A 20651-nucleotide genomic window follows, 5' to 3' on the forward strand; every position below is an offset into this window, starting at 1 on the left:
AATTCTATTCAGTTAGGTTAGTGATGTGGTCTTGTCAGAATCTATATTATATCTGTCTAGGAATCTAGATTCCAGGAATGAGAAAAAAGCAAGTTGGATAAGGGAGCATTGTGATTCAAAGTGAGTACATACATTTTTGGTCATCATAGTACTCCAGCCCAAAGTGAGTCTTGGTGCTTCATGTCTAAAGGCATATATGTGGAAAGAGATAGGAAGAAAGAGAGAGGGAAGCTATTATATTTACTTGGTTAATGAAATGGAAGAGTTTCTCTGGGGAGGGGGAAACCTTCTCATATAGGCTCCTAGTCACCTTTTCTTAATTTATCTTCAAACTCTCTGTTTAGATCTTGTTAAGGAACATTAGCCTACCTTAATTTGCTAGTTTAATATGATAAATAATATGGCAAATCAGTGAAGTGTATTAGCGGAAATAAAATGAATCATAGAAGATAGACATATTGACGTAACGTTAGTGAATATTTGAACTGGGTGCTACCCTGCTCTAGATTCACAAATAAGATATAATTACATCAGTGTTATCCTAGTTCTGTGACTTGATGACTTACTGAACCTTAGAGATATCAGGTTCTTAATATGTGAAGATGGGAAATAATAATGTCTATTTACTGATGGTATTGGTATTTTTTGCAAGTTGAAAATGTGTGTTTGCATTTGCATATGTGCTTGCATATGTGTGTGTATTCATGTGTGCTTGTGTGTGTATTCATGTGTGCTTGTGTGTGTATGTGTGTGTATGTATGTATGTATGTATGTATGTATGTATGTTGGCATGTGTAGGGGTGTATGTAAAGATAATATGTGGGCATCAGGTATCTTCCCCCACTCTAAGGCAGAGACTTTCAGGGATCTCGGAGTTTATCAATTCAGTTGCTCTAGCTAGCAGCTTGCCTGGGGGAAACTCCTGTCTCCACTTTCTGAGCACCCAAATTACCAGTAAGCAATGGATATTTTTCATTGGGTGCTGGCTATCTGAACTCCCACTGGCATGCTTGTATTTCAAATGTCTTCCCCACTGAATGATTCCTCCTAAGCCCTGTTGGTCGTTTTTAATATTTTTTCTTTTTTTCTTAGATATTTTCTTCATTTACATTTCAAATGCTATCCCCCAAACCCCCTATTCCCTCCCTCTAGCCTGCTACCCAACTCACCCACTCCTGCTTCCTGGCCCTGTACTGGGGCATATAATCTTTGAAAGACCAAGGGCCTCTCCTCCCATTGATGGCCAACTAGGCCATCCTCTGCTACATATGCAACTAGAGACACAAACTCTAGGGGTACTGGTTAGTTCGTATTGTTGTTCCTCCTATAGGGTGGCAGACCCCTGAGAGGCTGACAACAACCTGTTGTCTGGCCTCTTCTATATTCTCCAGTGCATCATGGTGGAGAAACTGAGGCTGCATTCTGACATTCTTTCCCCAATGTGCTTTAAATGAGTTTCTGTATAGAATAGCATTGGTTCGAAATTTCAATGCAAATACAAAGGAAAAGGATTTTGATTTATTTCTTATGTTTTTTTGCACTGGAATTGTACCATCTCCCCTTCATGTCCTCCTCTAGCCACTCCCTCCCATATATTCCTTCTTGTTCTTTTTCAAATTCACAGCCTATTTTTTAAATTTTTTTATTAATTGTGGCTCTATGCATAGCTCCATGGGACTAAACCATCAATCAAAGAAAACACATGGTGGGACTTGTCTCTAGTTGCATATGTAGCCATCAATGAGAGGAGAGGTCCTTGGTCTTGTGAAGATTCTATGCCTCAGTATAGGGGGATGTCAGGGCCAGGAAGCAGGAGTGGGTGGGTTGGGGAGCAGGGGGAAGGGGAAGGGGATAGGGGATTTTCTTCAGAGAGGAAACTAGGAAAGGGGATAACATTTGAAATGTAAATAAAGAAAGTATCTAATTAAAAAAACAAAAAAGAAAAAATAGATATTAATTGTAGTTATATGCATATACATTAATATGAAGGTAATCTATTCATTATGTGTATACAACAAGAGCTTAATTTATGTTACCATTTTTGGATTGTTCTGAGAAAAATACACATAAATAGAAGCCAGTTTTCTTTGTAAATGGCTTCTGATGGCATCTAAGCCTGACCTAAGTTTATATATTTGCTAGAAAATCAACCAATCAACCAACCAACCAAACATGATGTTAATATGGTAGGCCAAACCATATTAACATATTCAATTTTTGAAGTATATATCTATGACAGACCTGAATTTTAAAGAATGGTGGAATGCGGAAATTATTGACTCAAGTGTAGAAAGTTTTATTCAAGATTTTAAAAGTTGGTTGGAGTATAATGAGCTGTCATCTATCTGTGTGTTTGCCCAGGATATGTGCCTTATTTGAATAAACGACCTTGTAGTATCCAGTTTCTGTATTTCCCATAGCACTTAGCACAGAGCCAACCATGTAAAATATCTTCACAATGACTTATTAAATTAATTTCCTTAAATCCCTTCTGGACTGTCCATTTGCCTTCATTAATTATGTTAGACCTAGATTAAATGACCTCTACTTGCTGGCCTGGCTGAATTACATCTTAGCCTTGTATGTTCTGTGATCAATTTTATTTTTCAGAAGATGAGATAAACTACTATGTTAGAACCTATTCATTTTGTAGATGGGGATAAGAATATTTTTATATTTCATGATTTTCTCCTCCCTTCTCCTAGAAACCTGTCTGTGCAGGCTTCTATCTACATATACTGGTTTCTAGCTTTTCTCTCTCACAGTGGTTTCTAGCTTCAAATTAATGTGTGTAACGTGAGAATAGAGATTTCCTTTGCTTAAGTCTATTCGCTTGGAAGAAACACAAATTAACATTAGACTTTTAGCTATTATTATGAAGAATACAAATATGCCATGTCAAACTGTTTTTAAATGATAGATTTTCATTTCTTTAATTACACTAAGTATTTCTTTGGCGAGTTTAGAGACTCTAGGTTTTATGAGCATTAACTCTGTTGTGGTTGTGATTTATTTGCCAATATTTAAAAGAATCAGGAGTTGAGTTGGGATAGATAATTGATAACCCCCCAAAAACTTAGAAAGAATGCAGCTTATTTTCTCATTTTTGTTTGGAGTGTGCAGAAATGAGGCAAATCTATTATGATGGCATAATTGTACCTCTGTCCCCATCCCATCATTCATTAATGGCAGGATAAATATGAATCCTGGATTTTGCTAATCTTATGGTCTTGGCTCTGTTTTAGGTAAACAATGTAAATTATTTCCAGAGGAGCTGTGCATAAAAAAATGTGTGACATTACTGCCGAATCCAGCACTCATAAAACTTACAAAATTTCTGTCTGGCCCAGGGGACACTAACTACCCATGCGCCTTCATGAGCCCAGGGGATGACATCAGACAGGCGCTCTCCCTTTTCACATCCTCCTTCCCAGCTCTGGTTGCACCTGGATGAAAGAGAGTCTGCCAGCATTTCTTTAGCAGGCTTCCGGCTGTCAAAACAAGCTAATGCCTCTTGGGGATGCTCACACTTGCCTGCTGAGGAGAAAACACTGTGTTAAGTGTTTTACATATATTATCCTATTATATCCTTACAAAGCCCTTTGAGTAGGGTCCCCATTAAGCAAATGATAAAAGTGAGTCTCATGGAGGGTTAGAGTTTTAATAACCTACATCGTTTAATTGGAAATTTTGGAATTCCAGCCCCTGTTGCTTGGTACCAAAGTGGGCACCATAGTACATTGCTTCTTAGAGTGTTCTGTTGGTAGCATTGTTCCCAAATCCCTCCTTTATTCCTTTGATGCCTGTGTTAGTCCAGGCTGCTGAAACAAAAATGTCATGACCTGAGTGATTTAAGCAAAGTAAAAATGTCCTAAATTCTGAAGCCTGAGAGCAGCAAAATAATCAGGCTTACATGGATGAGTTCTGGGGACATCTCTCATTCTGTTTCACTGAGAATAATGGTCTCATCTTCTCATGCACTACATGGCAGAGGCTTGGATATCTTATGGCCCCTCTTATTTTATAAAAGCATTAATGTAGTTCGTGTGGACTCCACCTTTACAACCTAATCACATTCCAGAGTTGACAAGTCCATGGCACTGATGACGTAACTTCAGCACATAAATTTTGCTGGAACAAAAACATGTAGTCCGCAGGACTGCCTGATATTGTCTGGTGAGTAAAGCAAGATATTCTATGTGAAGGAAGCCAGGCCTGCCCAGTCTACTGTGTGCCAAGTGTTCTGTGGCTCCATGGTATTTTTTTCACTCCATTAAACCATGAAAGGAAGGAAGAAGACAAGGTCCACGAAGAAAAGGCTATACATCTGCTAAGTTCAGTGTCAAGTCTCAGCTTCCTGGATGCAGGCCTTCCTGGATGAAGGGAGTTCTGCACCAACACTTCCTGAATGAATGTATTTCCCCACTGGCCAGGGCTTCCAGTGCCAAGAGAAGATTGTACACCATTCTTTTTGTTTTGTCACAGAAAAGGAAGGCTGCACTTTGGAGGAATAAATGAACCTTTTAGAATGCACTGAGGAAAAAAAATCATAAAGTTTCTACAAACCACAACTAAATAGATATAAAGTCTCCAGCTGCTCTTTCAGAGTGGCCTGCCACTGGTTATAAACTATAGGCATTTCTGTCTCCAATTCACTAAAAGCATCCATTTTTCTTCAGAATAAGTTTTGGTCCATTAATCAAACCCCTACCAGGAGTGGTTGGTGCCTGTGTGATAGGAAGCAAAGGCTGTCTTGGTCTAAACAACAAAAATGCTAACTCTGCCCAAAGAAATGACTTCTGTTCATAGCCAGTGTTCATTCTTTCATTCTTCACTAATGTCTCTCAGTGAGAAAGGGACAGTTCCTACAAGATTCTTTTGGTTGTTTTGCTTGTGCGTGAATGTTTAGAACCACGATAGAGGAAGGCATAGTAAAAATGAAAGAGAATTCATACATTTGAGAAAACGGAAAAAAAATGCCCAAATGAGTAGAATAGGGGTGTGAAAGCAAGGAAGGGATAGGTGAGAACTGGAAAGAAGAGAAATTCAATTCTACTTAGAAGACTAACACTAGACCTTGGCTTCTAGGATTAATTTTATGGTATAGAGGTCTCAGGAGGAGGCTGTTGGTACAGGGCCTGCCATTCAAATATTGGGATCTGAGTTTGGATTTACAGGCTCATTGCAAAAGCTATACATTGTGGGTTCTGGTATGGTTCCACTTACCTGTAGCCCCAAGGCTAGGATGGAAGTAAGGGGTAGAAGGAGCAACAAAGAGATATTGATGGGACTTTATGTTCCTTGGTCTTCTAACCCTGACCAATTGATGAGCTTTTTAAAGAAAGAAAGAAAGAAAGAAAGAAAGAAAGAAAGAAAGAAAGAAAGAAAGAAAGAAAGAAAGAAAGGCAAGAAGGTAGAGAGAGGGAGGGAGGGAGGGAGGGAGGGAGGGAGGGAGAGAGAGAGAGAGAGAGAGAGAGAGAGAGAGAGAGAGAGAGAGAGAGAGAGAGGTATTATATAATTGAGTAATTGCTCCTGCTATCTATTGCTGGCTTCTACAAACGTGCCTAGGCACTTATGCATGTAGCATGTTGAGTACATACATCCACCCTCAGATACACCCAAACACAATATTACAACACACATACCCTCCCCCACACTTATTCACACAGCACATACACATACACATATGCACACGCACACTCACATGCACACGCGCTCACACACACACAAATTATGATGCATGTTAAGGAAAGCAAAGTTGTAGACTTAGAATAAAGGTTTCTTTTCGATTCTATATTTGCAAGTCTAAATTCATGATCTTATTATTACTCTGTACCTGTGAGAGTACACTGGCTCGGCTAGAGTATAGATTTGAGAAAACCTTTTGTATTATGGTCAAGATCAAAAGGGAAAAATCCAAAGATCAGAGTCTTGAACTCTCCTCAAACAGTATGCCCTCAGTGCTTTTAATTTCCTGCTTGGTTATCATCCCAGCTCCTGAAGACATTACCATTCCAGTAGTGCCACAGTATTTAGCTAATGGCCCCTTACAGTACCATCTGCATTCAAAACTATAGCAACCACACTCTAGGCATGGGTTCACAGAAGGAGAGAAGTCCAAGCAATATCAGTTCACATTCCTGATTTTTCTTAGTAAACAAAAAAAATCTCTACATACTTATGCAGAAAAGAGGCTTAATACACATTGCCCAGATTACTGCATGTGGGGTGAAGCTGTAGATTTTCTTTAAATATAGCATCCAGATTGTGCAACAAAACAGGTAGTTTGATCACTACTTTTAAGGGGGGCAATTCAATCCGCAATTAAAGGCCTGATGTACATAAACAGATACACCGTTCTCTTGACACTCACACAGAGAAGTTACTTTTTAATTGCCTTCCTTATGATTTTAACTTCAAAGCCAGTAATAGTTTTCAAATTAATAGCTCAGAGTCCATTTGATACAGTGATATTTAATTAATGAGTTCATAACTCCAGTGGCACATTGTCTTTCTGACAGCTCCTCAGGTTGTTAGTTTCCATATTGCTGACTGTTTGTCTGCTAACCATTTGTAGAGAGGTCAATTTTTGCCTGTATAATCTTTCTGGACTGGATGGTAAAAAAAAAAAAATCATGTCTGTTTTAGAGAGAAAGATGGCTTATTCATGAGTCTCATATGTATGAGGGCTCCAGTATCAGATGGAATTTCACATTTTTTTTGAGAATTAATTTTTTATTAGGTATTTTCCTCATTTACATTTCAAATGCTATCCAAAAGGTCCCTAATACACTCCCCCCCACTCCCCTACCCACCCACTCCCACTTTTTGGCCCTGGTGTTTTGAATTAAACAAAGAAATCAAGGATGATCTGCGATGGTGTTGTCTACAGTGTCACTAAGGACTTGGTTAGGCAGGTAGATGAGTGAGGATATGTGCCTCCCTTCTTCTTTCCTACCCAGCTGGCACCCACAGCGCTCTTTCTGATCACCCATCTCCCATGCAACTGACAAGAGTTGGCAAACTATGGTTCTTGAATTAAGAATTCTTTTTATTTTTAATTTTTCTTTATTTTTGAATTTTTTATATATGTATAAATTAAAATATCATACCTGCCCCCATTTCCCTCCTCCAATTTTTTCCATATCCAGCCATAAAGTTCACCTCCAAAGTCTGTAGTTTTCCTTTCCTTTCCTTTCCTTTCCTTTCCTTTCCTTTCCTTTCCTTTCCTTTCCTTTCCTTTCCTTTCCTTTCCTTTCCTTTCCTTTCCTCTCCTCTCCTCTCCTCTCCTCTCCTCTCCTCTCCTCTCCTCTCCTCTCCTCTCCTCTCCTCTCCTCTCCTCTCCTCTCCTCTCCTCTCCTCTCCTTTTCTTTTCTTTCTTAACAACCTCCTTTCTTAACAACCTGCTAAGGCCAGTTTTCATTGCCCATCTGAGCATGGGTAGTACAGTCCCTCACTGAAGTATGGAAACTGCATCAGTGGCATGCCCTCACAAATAGTGTTTATTTCTCTCAAGAAACTACCAGTTGACCCTCAGTAAGGCTGTACCAATTGATCCTATATAAGGGGGTACAATCTAACCCTCAGTAAGGGGGTGTGGTCTTGAGTTCATCCGCTCCATCTATACTATATTCTCAGTGATTCAATCTTGTTCATTTCTTTTTTCTATTTTTCTTTTCTTTTCTTTTCTTTTCTTTTCTTTTCTTTTCTTTTCTTTTCTCTTCTCTTCTCTTCTCTCCCCCCTCTCTTTCTTTCTTTCTTTCTTTCTTTCTTTCTTTCTTTCTTTCTTTCTTTCTTTCTTTCTTTCTTTCTTTCTTTGTTTTTCTTAGATATTTTCTTTATTTACCTTTCAAATGTTATCTCCTTTCCTGGTTTCCCCTCTGAAAAACCCCTATCCCATCCCCACTTCCCCAGCTCACCAACCCACCTACTCCCGCTTCCCTATTCCAGAATTCCCCTACACTAGGGCATCACACAGTTCTTATGTAGATAACACTAAGCCTTGTAAGTTCCAGAAGTATGCTGGTCATGGCACGTCTAGAAGACAAAGCACTCCTCCCAATCCTCTGGCTCTTACATCCTTTCTAACTTCTCTTTCAGAATATTATTTTGTGAGCATTTTTTCCTTTACTTTTAAATGTTAGAGGAGAAGTGTTAGGGAACGGAGAAGGCTTCCTGATTATTGGTAGTTAATGGACATCTGCCTTCAGGTTCTGTGAATGAGGATCGATAACAAGACAGCTTTCCTTTCTGTCTCATGGAACACATGTTCTTTAAGATTGGTGACAGTGGACATGCTACTCTACAAGAGGTCTCATTTGTCAATATTCTATTCTTATTAGAAAAAAAATAGGTAGCCACCCACAGAACCATTTAAAGATTCATGATTCTGCTTTAGCAGGTATATTTGGGTCACCCACCACTGTGGTCCTTTTAAGGACAGACATTTAGCCCACCCGGGAGGGCTTTGCTGGAGCACCCTGGAGAGTCATCTTGGTTCCCAGATCCTGCTAAGACTAGTCTGTGCAGGTGAGAGTGTGGACTATAGAAACTAACAGGTTCTGGGACAGGCAGAAGCCACAGAACTTCTGAGGCAGACATCCTCAGAAGTCCTGGGCTCCAGACATCCTGATAAATTCCCTGCCAGAGGAGAGGTGTCTGCCCTGCCCAGGAGGGCATTGCCAGAGCACCCAGGAGAGTCATCTTGGTTCCCGGATCCTGCCAAGACTAGTCTGCGCAGGTGAGAGTGTGGGCTACAGAAACTAACAGCTTCTGGGACAGGCCCTGTTTCAGGCCTTCATCTTCTACCAGGAGGCAGATCCAAACACCAGGTATCTGTGCACCTTCCCTGCAAGAGGAGAGTTTGCCTGCAGGGGGTGTTTGAAGCACTGAAACTCAGGAGAGGCCTAGTCTCCCAGGTCTGCTGATAGAGGCTAACAGAATCACAAGAGGAACAAGCTCTAACCAGAGACAACTATTACAGCTAACTCCAGAGATGACCAGATGGCAAAAGGCAAAAGTAAGAATGTTACTAACAGAAACCAAGACCACTCACCATCATCAGAACCCAGCACTCCTACCTCAGTCAGTCCTGGGCACCCCCAACACACCCGAAAAGCTAGACCCGGATTTAAAAGCATATCTCATGATGATGGTAGAGGACATCAAGAAGGACTTAAATAACTCACTTAAAGAAATACAGGAGAACACTGCTAAAGAGTTACAAGTCCTTAAAGAAAAACAGGAGAACACAACCAAACAGGTAGAAGTGCTTAAAGAAAAACAGGAAAACACATCCAAACAGGTGATGGAAATGAACAAAACCATACTAGACCTAAAAAGGGAAGTCGACACAATAAAGAAAACCCAAAGTGAGTCAACAAAGGAAATAGAAACCCTAGGAAAGAAATCTAGAACCAGAGATGTGAGCTTCAGCAACATAATACAAGAGATGCAAGAATCTCAGGTGCAAAAGATTCCTTAGAGAACATTAGCACAGCAATCAAAGAAAATGCAAAATGCAAAAAGATCCTAACTCAAAACATTCAGGAAATCCAGGACACAATGAGAAGACCAAACCTATGGATAATAGGAGTAGATGAGAATGAAGATTTTCAACTTAAAGGTCCAGCAAATATCTTCAACAAAATTATAGAAAAAAACTTCCCAAACTTAAAGAAAGAGAGGCCCATGAACAAACAAGAAGCCTACAGAAATCCAAATAGACTGGACCAGAAAAGAAATTACTCCCGAAACATAATAATCAGAACAACAAATGCACTAAATAAAGATAGAATATTAAAAGCAGTAAGGGAAAGTGGTCAAGTAACATAAAGGCAGGCCTATCAGAATTACACCAGACTTCTCACCAGAGACTATGAAAGCCAGAAGATCCAGGACAGATGTAATTCAGACCCTAAAAGAACACAAATGCCTGCCCAGGCTACTATACCCACCCAAATTTTCAATTACCATAGATGGAGAAACCAAAGTATTCCACGACAAAACCAAATTCATACATTATCTTCCCATGAATCCAACCCTTCAAAGGGTAATAACAGAAAGAAAAAAAAAATACAAGGACAGAAACCATGCCCTAGAAAAAGCAAGAAAGAAATCCTTCAACAAACCTAAAAGAAGATAACCACAAGAACACAATGCCAACTCTAACAACAAAAATAATAGGAAGCAAAAATTACTTTCCTTAATCTCTTAATATCAAAGGACTCAATTCCCCAATAAAAAGACATAGACTAACAGACTGGCTACACAAACAGGGCCCAACATTTTGATGCTTACAGGAAACCCATCTCAGGGAAAAAGACAGACACTACCTCAGAATGAAAGGCTGGAAAAAAATTTTCCAAGCAAATGTTCTGAAGAAACAACCTGGAATAGCCATTCTAATATATAATAAAATCGACTTCCAACCCAAAGTTATCAAAAAAGACAAGGAGGGGCACTACATATTCATCAAAGGGAAAATCTTCCAAGAGGAACCCTCAATTCTGAATATCTATGATCCAAATGCAAGGGCAGCCACATTCATTAAAGAAACTTTAGTTAAGCACACATTACAACTCACACAATAATAGTGGGAGACTTCAACATACCACTTTCATCAATGGACAGATTGTGGAAACAGAAACTAAACAGGGACACAGTGTAACTAACAGAAGTTATAAAACAAATGGATTTAGCAGATATCTACAGAACATTTTATCCTAAAACAAAAGGATATACCTTCTTCTCAGCACTTCATGGTACCTTCTCCAAAATTGACCATGTAATTAGTCACAAAACAGGCCTCAACAGATACAAAAATATTGAAATTGTCCCATGCATCCTATCAGATCACCATGGACTACGGCTGATCTTCAATAACAACATAAATAATAGAAAGCCAACATTCACATGGAAACTGAACAACACTCATCTCAAGGATACCTTGGTTGGAAGGAATAAAGAAAGAAATTAAAGACTTTTTAGAGTTTAATTAAAATGAAGCCACAACATACCTAAACTTATGGGACACAATGAAAGCATTTCTAAGAGGAAAACTCATAGCTCTGAGTGCCTCCAAAAAGAAACTAGAGAGAGTACACACTAGCAGCTTGACAAATACACCAAAAAGCTCTAGAACAAAGGGAAGCAAATTCACCCAAGAGGAGTAGACAGCAGGAAATAATCAAACTCAGGGGCGAAATCAACCAAGTGGAAACAAGAAGAACTATTCAAAGAATCAACCAAAGGAAGAGCTGATTCTTTGAGAAAATCAACAAGATAGATAAACCCTTAGCCAGACTCACTAGAGGGCACAGGGAAAGCATCCTAATTACCAAAATCAGAAATGAAAAGGGAGACATAACAACAGATCCTGAAGACATCCAAAACACCATCAGATCCTTCTACAAAAGGCTATACTCAACAAAACTGGAGAACCTGGATGTAATGGACTAATTTCTAGACAGATACCAGGTACAGGTACCAAAGTTAAATCAGGAATAGTCCTTTATCCCCTAAAGACATAGAAGCATTCATTAATAGTTTCCCAACTAAAAAAAAGCCGAGGTCCAGATGGGTTTAGTGCAGAGTTCTATCAGGCCTTCAAAGAAGATCTAATTCCAGTTCTTCACGAACTATTCCACAAAATAGAAGCAGAAGGTACTCTACCCAATTCATTCTATGAAGCCACAATAACTGTGATACTTAAACCACAGAAAGAACCAACAAAGATAGAGAACTTCAGACAAATTTCCCTTATGAATATTGGTGCAAAAACACTCAATAAAATTCTCGCTAAGGGAATCCAAGAACATATCAAAACAATCATCCATCCTGACCCAGTAGGTGTCATTCTTGGGATGCAGGGATGGTTTAATATATGGAAATCCATCAACATAATCCATTATATGCACAAACTCAAAGACAAAAACCACATGATCATCTAGTTAGATGCAGAGAAAGTATTTGACAAATTCAATACCCATTTATTATAAAAGTCTTGGAAAGATCAGGAATTCAAGGCCCATACCTAAACATGATAAAAGCAATCTACAGCAAACCAGTAGCTAACATCAAAGTAAATGATGAGAAGCTGGAAGCAATCCCACTAAAGTCAGGGACTTGATAAGGCTGCCCACTTCCTCCCTACATATTGAACATTTTACTTAAAGCCCTAGCCAGAGCAATTCAACAACAAAAGGAGATCAAGGGCATACAAATTGGAAAGGAAGAATTCAAAATATCACTTTTTGCAGATGACATGATATTATATATAAATGACCCTAAAAATTCCACCAGAGAACTCCTCAACCTGATAAACAGTTTCAGTGAAGTAGCTGAATATAAAATTAACTCAAAAAAGTCAATGGCCTTTCCTTACACAAAGGATAAACAGGCTGAGAAAGAAATTAGGGAAACTACACCCTTCTCAATACTCACAAATAATATAAAATACCTTGGTGTGACTCTAACTAAGGAAGTGAAAGATCTGTATGATAAGAACTTCAAGTCTCTGTAGAAAGAAATTAAAGAAGATCTCAGAAGATGGAAAGATCTCCCATGCTCATGGATTGGCAGGATCAATATAATAAAAATGGCTATCTTGCCAAAAGCAATCTACAGATTCAATGCAATCCCCATCAAAATTCCAACTCAATTCTTCAAAGAATTCTTCAAAGAATTAGAAAGGGCAATCTGCAGATTCATCTGGAATAACAAATAACCTAGGATAGCAAAAACTCTTCTTAAGGATAAAAGAACCTCTGGTGGAATCACCATGCTGGACCTAAAGCTGTACTACAGAGCAATTGTGATAAAAACTGCATGGTATTGGTATAGTGACAGATAAGTAGACCAATGGAACAAAATTGAAGACCCAGAGATGAACCCACACACCTATGGTCACTTGATCTTTGACAAGGGAGCTAAAACCATCCAGTGGAAAAAAGACAGCATTTTCAACAAATGGTGCTGGCACAACTGGCGGTTATCATGTAGAAAAATGTGAATTGATCCATTTCTATCTCCTTGTACTAAGGTCAAATCTAAGTGGATTAAGGAACTCCACATAAAACCAGAGACACAGAAACTTATAGAGGAGAAAGTAGGGAAAAGCCTCGAAGATATGGGTACAGGGGAAAAATTCCTGAATAGAACAGCAATGGCTTGTGCTGTAAATGGGACCTCATAAAATTGCAAAATTTCTGTAAGGCGAAAGACACCTTCAATAAGACAAAAAGGCTACCAACAGATTGGGAAAGGATCTTTACCTATCCCAAATCGGATAGGGGACTAATATCCAATATATATAAAGAACTCAAGAAGGTGGACTCCAGAAAATCAAATAACCCCATTAAAAAATGAGGCTCAGAGCTGAACAAAGAATTCTCACCTGAGGAATACCAAATGGCTGAGAAGCACCTGAAAAAATGTTCAACATCCTTAATCATCAGGGAAATGCAAATCAAAACAACCCTGAGATTCCACTTTACTCCAGTCAGAATGGCTAAGATCAAAAATTCATGTGACAGCAGATGCTGGCGAGGATGTGGAGAAAGTGGAACACTCCTCCATTGTTGGTGGGATTGCAAGCTTGTACAACCACTCTGGAAATCAGTCTGGCGGTTCCTCAGAAAATTGGACATAGTACTACCGGAGGATCCCGCAGTACCTCTCCTGGGCATATATCTAGAAGATGTCCCAACCGGTAAGAAGGACACATGCTCCACTATGTTCATAGCAGCCTTATTTATAATAGCCAGAAGCTGGAAAGAACCCAGATGCCCTCAACAGAGGAATGGATACAGAAAATGTGGTACATTTACACAATGGAGTACTACTCAGCTATTAAAAAGAATGAATTTATGAAATTCCTAGCCAAATGGATGGACCTGGAGGGCATCATCCTGAGTGAGGTAACCCAATCACAAAGGAACTCGCACAATATGTACTCACTGATAAGTGGATATTAGCCCAGAAACTTAGGCTACCCAATATATAAGATACAATTTGCTAAACCCATGAAATTCAAGAAGAAGGAAGACCAAAGTGTGGACACTTTGCCCCTTCTTAGAAATGGGAACAAAATATCCATGGAAGGAGTTACAGAGACAAAATTTGGAGCTGTGACAAAAGGATGGACCATCTAGGGATTGCCATATGCAGGGATCCATCCCATAATCAGCTTCCAAACGCTGACACCATTGCATACACTAGCAAGATTTTGCTGAAAGGACCCAGATATAGCTGTCTCTTGTGAGACTATGCCGGGGCCTAGCAAACACAGAAGTGGATGCTCACAGTCAGCTATTGGATGGATCACAGGGCCCCCAATGGAGGAGCTAGAGAAATTACCCAAGGAGCTAAAGGGAACTGCAACCCTATAGGTGGAACAACAATATGAACTAACCAGTACCCCAGAGCTCTTGTTTCTAGCTGCATATGTATCAAAAGATGGCCATTCGGCCATCACTGCAAATAGAGGCCCATTGGACTTGCAAACTTTATATGCCCCAGTACAGGGGAACCCCAGGGCCAAAAAGGGGGAGTGGGTGGGTAGGGGATTGGGGGGTGGGTATGGGGGACCTTTGGGATAGCATTGAAAATGTAAACGAGAATACCTAATAAGAAAATAAATTAAAAAAAAAAAAAGAACTCAGGAAGGTGGACTTCAGAAAATCAAATAACCCCATTTAAAATGGGTCTCAGAGCTAAACAAAAAATTCTCACCTGAGGAATACGGAATGGCTGAGAAGCACCTGAAAAAATGTTCAGCATTCTTAATCATCAGGGAAATGCAAATCATAGCAACCCTGAGATTCCACCTCACACCAGTGCGAATGGCTAAGATCAAAAATTCAGGTGACAGCAGATGCTGGCAAGGATGTGGAAAAAGAGGAACACTCCTCCATTGTTGGTGGGATTGCAAGCTTGTACAATCTCTCTGGAAATCAGTCTGGCGGTTCCTCAGAAAACTGCACACATTAGTAAGGGAGAGTCCTGCAATACCTCTCCTGGTCATATATCCAGAAGATGTTCCAACTGCTAAGGAGGACACATGCTCCATTATGTTCATAGCAGCCTTATTTATAATAGCCAAAAGCTGGAAAGAACCCAGATGTCTCTCAACAGAGGAATGGATACAGAAAATGTGGTACATTTACACAATGGAGTACTACTCAGCTATTAAAAAGAATGAATTTATGAAATTCCTAGGCAAATGGATGGACCTGGAGGGAATCTTCCTAAGTGAGGTAACCCAATCAGAAAAGAACTCACATGATATGTATGTACTCACTGATAAGTGGATATTTGCCCAGAAACTTAGAATACCCAAGATACAAGATACAATCTGCAAAACTCATGAAACTCAAGAAGAACTAAAACCAAAATATGGACACTTTGCCCCTTATTAGTATTCGGAACAATATACCCATGGAAGGAGTTAAAGAGACAAATTTTGGAGCTGAGATGAAAGGATGGACCATCTGGAGACTGCCATACCTGGGGATCCATCCCATAATCAGCCTCCAAACACTGACACCATTGCATACACTAGCAAGAATTTGCTGAAAGGACCCTGATATAATTTTCTCTTGTGAGGCTATGCTGGAGCCTAGCAAACACAGAAGTGGATGCTCACAGTCAGCTATTGGATGGATCACAGGGCCCCCAATGGAGGAGCTAGAGAATGTACCCAAGGAGCTAAAGGGATCTGTAACCCTATAGGTGGAACAACAATATGTACTAACCAGTACCCTCTGGAGCTCATGTCTCTAGCTGCATATGTATCAGAAGATGGCCTAGTCGGCCATTATTGGAAAGAGGGGCCCATTGGTCCTGCCATCTTTATATGCCTCAGTACAGGGGAACGCCAGGGTCAAGAAATGAGAATGGGTTGGTATGGGAGTGGGGGGGGGGCAGGGTTGGTGACTTTTGGGATACCATTGGAAATTTAAATGAAGAAAATACCTACTACTACTACTACTACTACTACTAATAATAATAATAAAGGAAAGACATTTAACACAGGTTCCTTCTTTTCAAATGACTGTAAATGCCCTGTTGTAATTTCTGTCACTGACTGGAGCATTTAAATTCAACTTTGTGGAATTTTATGTTCTCCCCTTTCATAAGGCACTTACAGAGGCATTAATTCAAGGAACTTTCACATGCAGTTGTGAAGTGCTCCAATGTTATCCACATGAGGTTTGTTGGCTGCCTCCAGGAACCCAGGGTTGAAAACAAATAATATGACTGGTGATAAGGATTGTGAAAAGTTAAAAGGCTGTCCCTCAGTCAGTGTCAGCAGATTCTCTTTATAAAGTTTAGTAATTAATTAAAATTTTATTTTTATTAGATATTTTCTTTATTTACATTACAAATGCTATCCGGAAATGTCCCTATAACTCCCCCCACCCTGCTCCCCTACCCTCCCACTCCCACTTCTTGGCCCTGGCATTCCTCTGTACTGTGGCATATTGTTTGCAAGACCAAGGGGCCTCTCTTCCCAGTGATGGCTGACTAGGCCATCTTCTGCTACATATGCAGCTAGAGACACGAGCTCTGGGGGTACTGGTTCGTTCATATTGTTGTTCCACCTTTAGAGTTGCAGACCCCTTCAGCTCCTTGGGTACTTTCTCTAGCTCCTCCATTGGGGGCCCTGTGTTCCATCCAATAGATGACTGTGAGCATCCACTTCTGTATTTGCCAGGCACTGGCATAGCCTCACTCAATTCACCTCCTGCATCATTCTCGTGGATGCCCAGATTGTGGGTGGATGCCTGCCACTATTTTCAGCTTGGTGTTTATTTTACTTAGCTTCCTTTCGTGATCAAGTTTTACTAATGTCAACAAAGGAGAATCTGAACAGAACAGAAAAAAAATGATAATAACATAAATATCTCAACTGCAGTACATACTGGAGGGCTGACCCTCTCTAGTGTGCTATAGATTATTATAAACTTCGAATTAATGGTGATTGAAGAATCTGAGAGTTATTAACAGCATTTGGATTGAGACAAAGATAACTATAATAAAATTATCTACTGCAAATACTAATTGTATTAATGATTTTAACTTTAATAATTGTTTTCAAAGTGTTTTAGAAATTGATTTTCTATAGGTAAACTAATACTGATCATAATGATAATAATAGGGGTGTATACTATACACCAGGAACGCTCATAACTTTTTATATAGCCTAGGTTAACTGAAGAAAAACACTTTGGTTATGTGAAGGATGTATATGCCAAAAGCTCACTAGAGGTGAGAATTAGCTGAAGAAGTTGTTCATTCACATTCAAGATGTGTGGACTTCCTGCTATGGAGATGGCACGTCTGCCAAGTGTCCTAAGAACTTAGGGACACATTTTCTGTGACAGACAATGAATAATGAATACTTCTGTGACCTTCTGTGTAGAAGTTCATTTCCTCAAGCAGAAGCAGGAGGCTCAGAAAACATACAACCTCTGACAGCGATCCTTGTCTGAAATGGAGCATGGAAACTACAATACTAGCTATTTCTGCCTTGGCTAGTGTCTGTCAGATTGGAGTCCATCACCAGTGTCATAAACTATCAAGGGCAATACTGAGTACTGGCGTATATACGGAATAGTTTATATAAGTAAGCATAAGAATATAGAGTTCTGATTTACTGTTTTTGTACTTCCTTAGAAGATAGTCTATCTTAAATCCAACAAGTAATAATGCAGCTATTATTTATTGAGCATTTAGAATGAACCAGACAAGCACTTATATACTATAAAATTTGCATAAGTTGGCAATACCACTCACATTTTGCTTGTGAAGATGTTATAGCTTATGGAGGCTCCTTTACTTTCCCATTTCTGTACAGTCAGTGTGGAATTTAGCTGCATAACTAGTTATAGTTTGATAGATGTAAATTATTAACTTTTTAAATATTTAATTTGATCTATGCCACATTAAGTGTCATTTTTAATTGAATAGAGTTGTTCATACCTGTAAGAGTATGTTTGTTCGTGTGTGTGTGTGTGTGTGTGTGTGTGTGTGCATCTATATACACCCAGACCTGTAAGATCCTTTGCATTAGGAGCTCACAGAAGTAGGGAAGCCCTTGTCACAACATCATTCAGTACTATGCCTTTAATTAGCACATGTTTTGATGATGTTCATAACATGCGGTGATTTCTTGTTTCTGTTCTGCTTCTTGTCAACATTCATCAGTATCTTTCCTTTTTCTACTTCAGGAAGCCTGCTGTTTTGGAAGGGGAAATCCATGCATCTGACATCAGTTTCTTCTTTTGCTTTTGTTGTGTCTTCTTGCACTTGAGCACAGCCAGCTGCTCCAGAATTTTGAAGACTCCGAAGCCCTTCTGTCTATTGAACTAAAATCCTCCCTTCTCCATTTATGCTGTGAGTCACCATCCTCTCCCAATTGAAGGACTTGTAAAAAGCTAATGGTAAGAAGAAGCATTTACATAATGTTAGAGCCACTACTGACTTGTTATTCCACTCAGCCTTTTCATACCCAGGATGTGGATGGGCGAAAACATTTAAAACCAGCAAACCCATTAACATCATCATATATGTTAATACAGAATTTTAACTACTAAACCAAAGCAAGGTTATTTCTTAAGCCCCCTAGAGGTAATTTTCAAAAAGTAGCCCCTTTTCCTCTTAAGATACGTTTCAAGCATCTAAGCTACTACTTTTTCACAGAAATAGGCCTGATGTGCTTGCACATTTATTTAAATACAGTTGTAGTGAAATCCTAATGAGATCCTAAGCAAGATCGCTGGCCAGTTCATTACTTGCTACTACTGTCTTTTGGAATGCATCACTTTTTTTTTTTTTTTGGTTGTTGTTGTTTTCTGTTTGGTTTATGGGATGGTAGCTTGCAGTTGGCAAAGCAAATGAGAGGAGCACCCAAAGTTAAACGTGAGAATAAAATACAAGAAAAACATAGTAATGACTAATAAGATGTAAATGCCAAGAAATTTTCCTGTCTTTTAAATTAGACATCTGTGCCCTATTTTTACATGCTCATCACCATAAGCGCGTTAACATGTTTTCCCCAATCTGTCAGCACAGACATATTCTGGAGGCCTTGAAGCTTTAACACCTTCGCTGCTACAGAAATGCCCTGGCAGCCACTTTTAGGGAACATCTGCTGAATGCGAGAGATGTGTGAGGCAGGCACAGCCATGAGTGCTTTGTCAGAGCCCCTGGCAAGGTGCCTCTTCTCTGATATAAGGAAAGGATATGTTTCTGGGTCGAGTCTGCAAGAAGATCAGCTTTGGGAAACACCACATCTCCCCAATAGTCCTACTTGTCATATGGATTTGCCAGTTCAGAACTTGGCCTGCCTGCTGTCTGCACAAGAGGAGGAGAACAGATGAAGGGCTGTCTCGAAACTGAGCTGCCTCAAACCCACACATGTTTGCACAGCTTGCAAAGTGACAAGAGCGTGGGCTGGTCCTCTCTACAGAGAAACAGTTGGGATGAGGGGCTTCACATGTGACCATGGGAGATGCTGACATTCAGGTCCCAGGAAGCTTTCCATGAAATATCAGAAGTAAGAGGCTGCTTTGCTCGTGAAGGGAAGCCACATTCAATATGTCTTGTGCTTCTTACACGGCTATGCGTAGCACTTCCATAGCAAGCTCATCTGCTCTGATCTTAGAGTCCATTCCTCTTTCCACTCTGGAAAGGATTTGTCTTTTAATAGTGAGAGATGGGCTTAGAAGCCAAATCCCTTGGGGTGGGCAAAGAAATGATGACCAGACATAGAAATAGAACATCTGATAAATTGTTCTGGAAAGCAGCATATGCAGAGACCGGCCTACAGGCTGTGAGAGAGACATGATCGAGACGGGAGGCAGGCTGTGCAGGGTGGACTAAGCTGAGGGCACTGAGGGTCAGTATTCCTGGCTGCATTGTGCAGAGTGGAACCCAAATACATGTACTATATAAAATGTGTCTGCACATTATTATACATTTGACATCATCTCTATTAATTGCTTTATCTGCCAAACATTTCTGAACATTGTTTTCACTTACAGATAAAGGAACTGAGGTTGTGAATGAACCAGATTAAGAGAGATGCATGCTCTATATTTGAATCTAAATGGAATTTGGACTCAAGCAGACCCAAGTTTCACATCACAGCCATTTGTTCCATAATCCTGAGCATGTGACTTGAGCTCTCTACCCAGTTTCTGCACATAGGCTATACAAGGTAATGAAAAGTATGCATTCATTTTCACATCCCCTTGAAAAATAAAAAGGTTAAAGAACTTAACCGAGTTTATACAACTGATAAGAGGCCAGCCCAGGAATATATAACACAATTCTCAACCCACATCATCTGCTGATTGCTCCTCAAGATGAAACAATGACAAAAGAGGTACCTCCCCAGGACTTCCAGGCTCAAGTCCTTTATTTGCTTTTATACTAACATCTTCACAAAGCAGGACTGGACCAACAGCCACAAGGAGGTTTTTACAACCAAATCCTGGCCAAGGACAACATCAAGATAGATCCATAAAATGGGAGATCCCAATGAGGCCTAGAAATAAAACAGCATAATTTATGGAAATGAACAGCCATTTCTATAGACATTAGGCTTACAATGTGATCTGTACTTGTCCCAAGATATAACTAAC

The sequence above is a fragment of the Mus caroli genome, unplaced genomic scaffold, assembly GCF_978045245.1.
Source record: "Mus caroli unplaced genomic scaffold, Mus_caroli_1 scaffold_14, whole genome shotgun sequence".
NCBI classification, from domain to species: domain Eukaryota; kingdom Metazoa; phylum Chordata; class Mammalia; order Rodentia; family Muridae; genus Mus; species Mus caroli.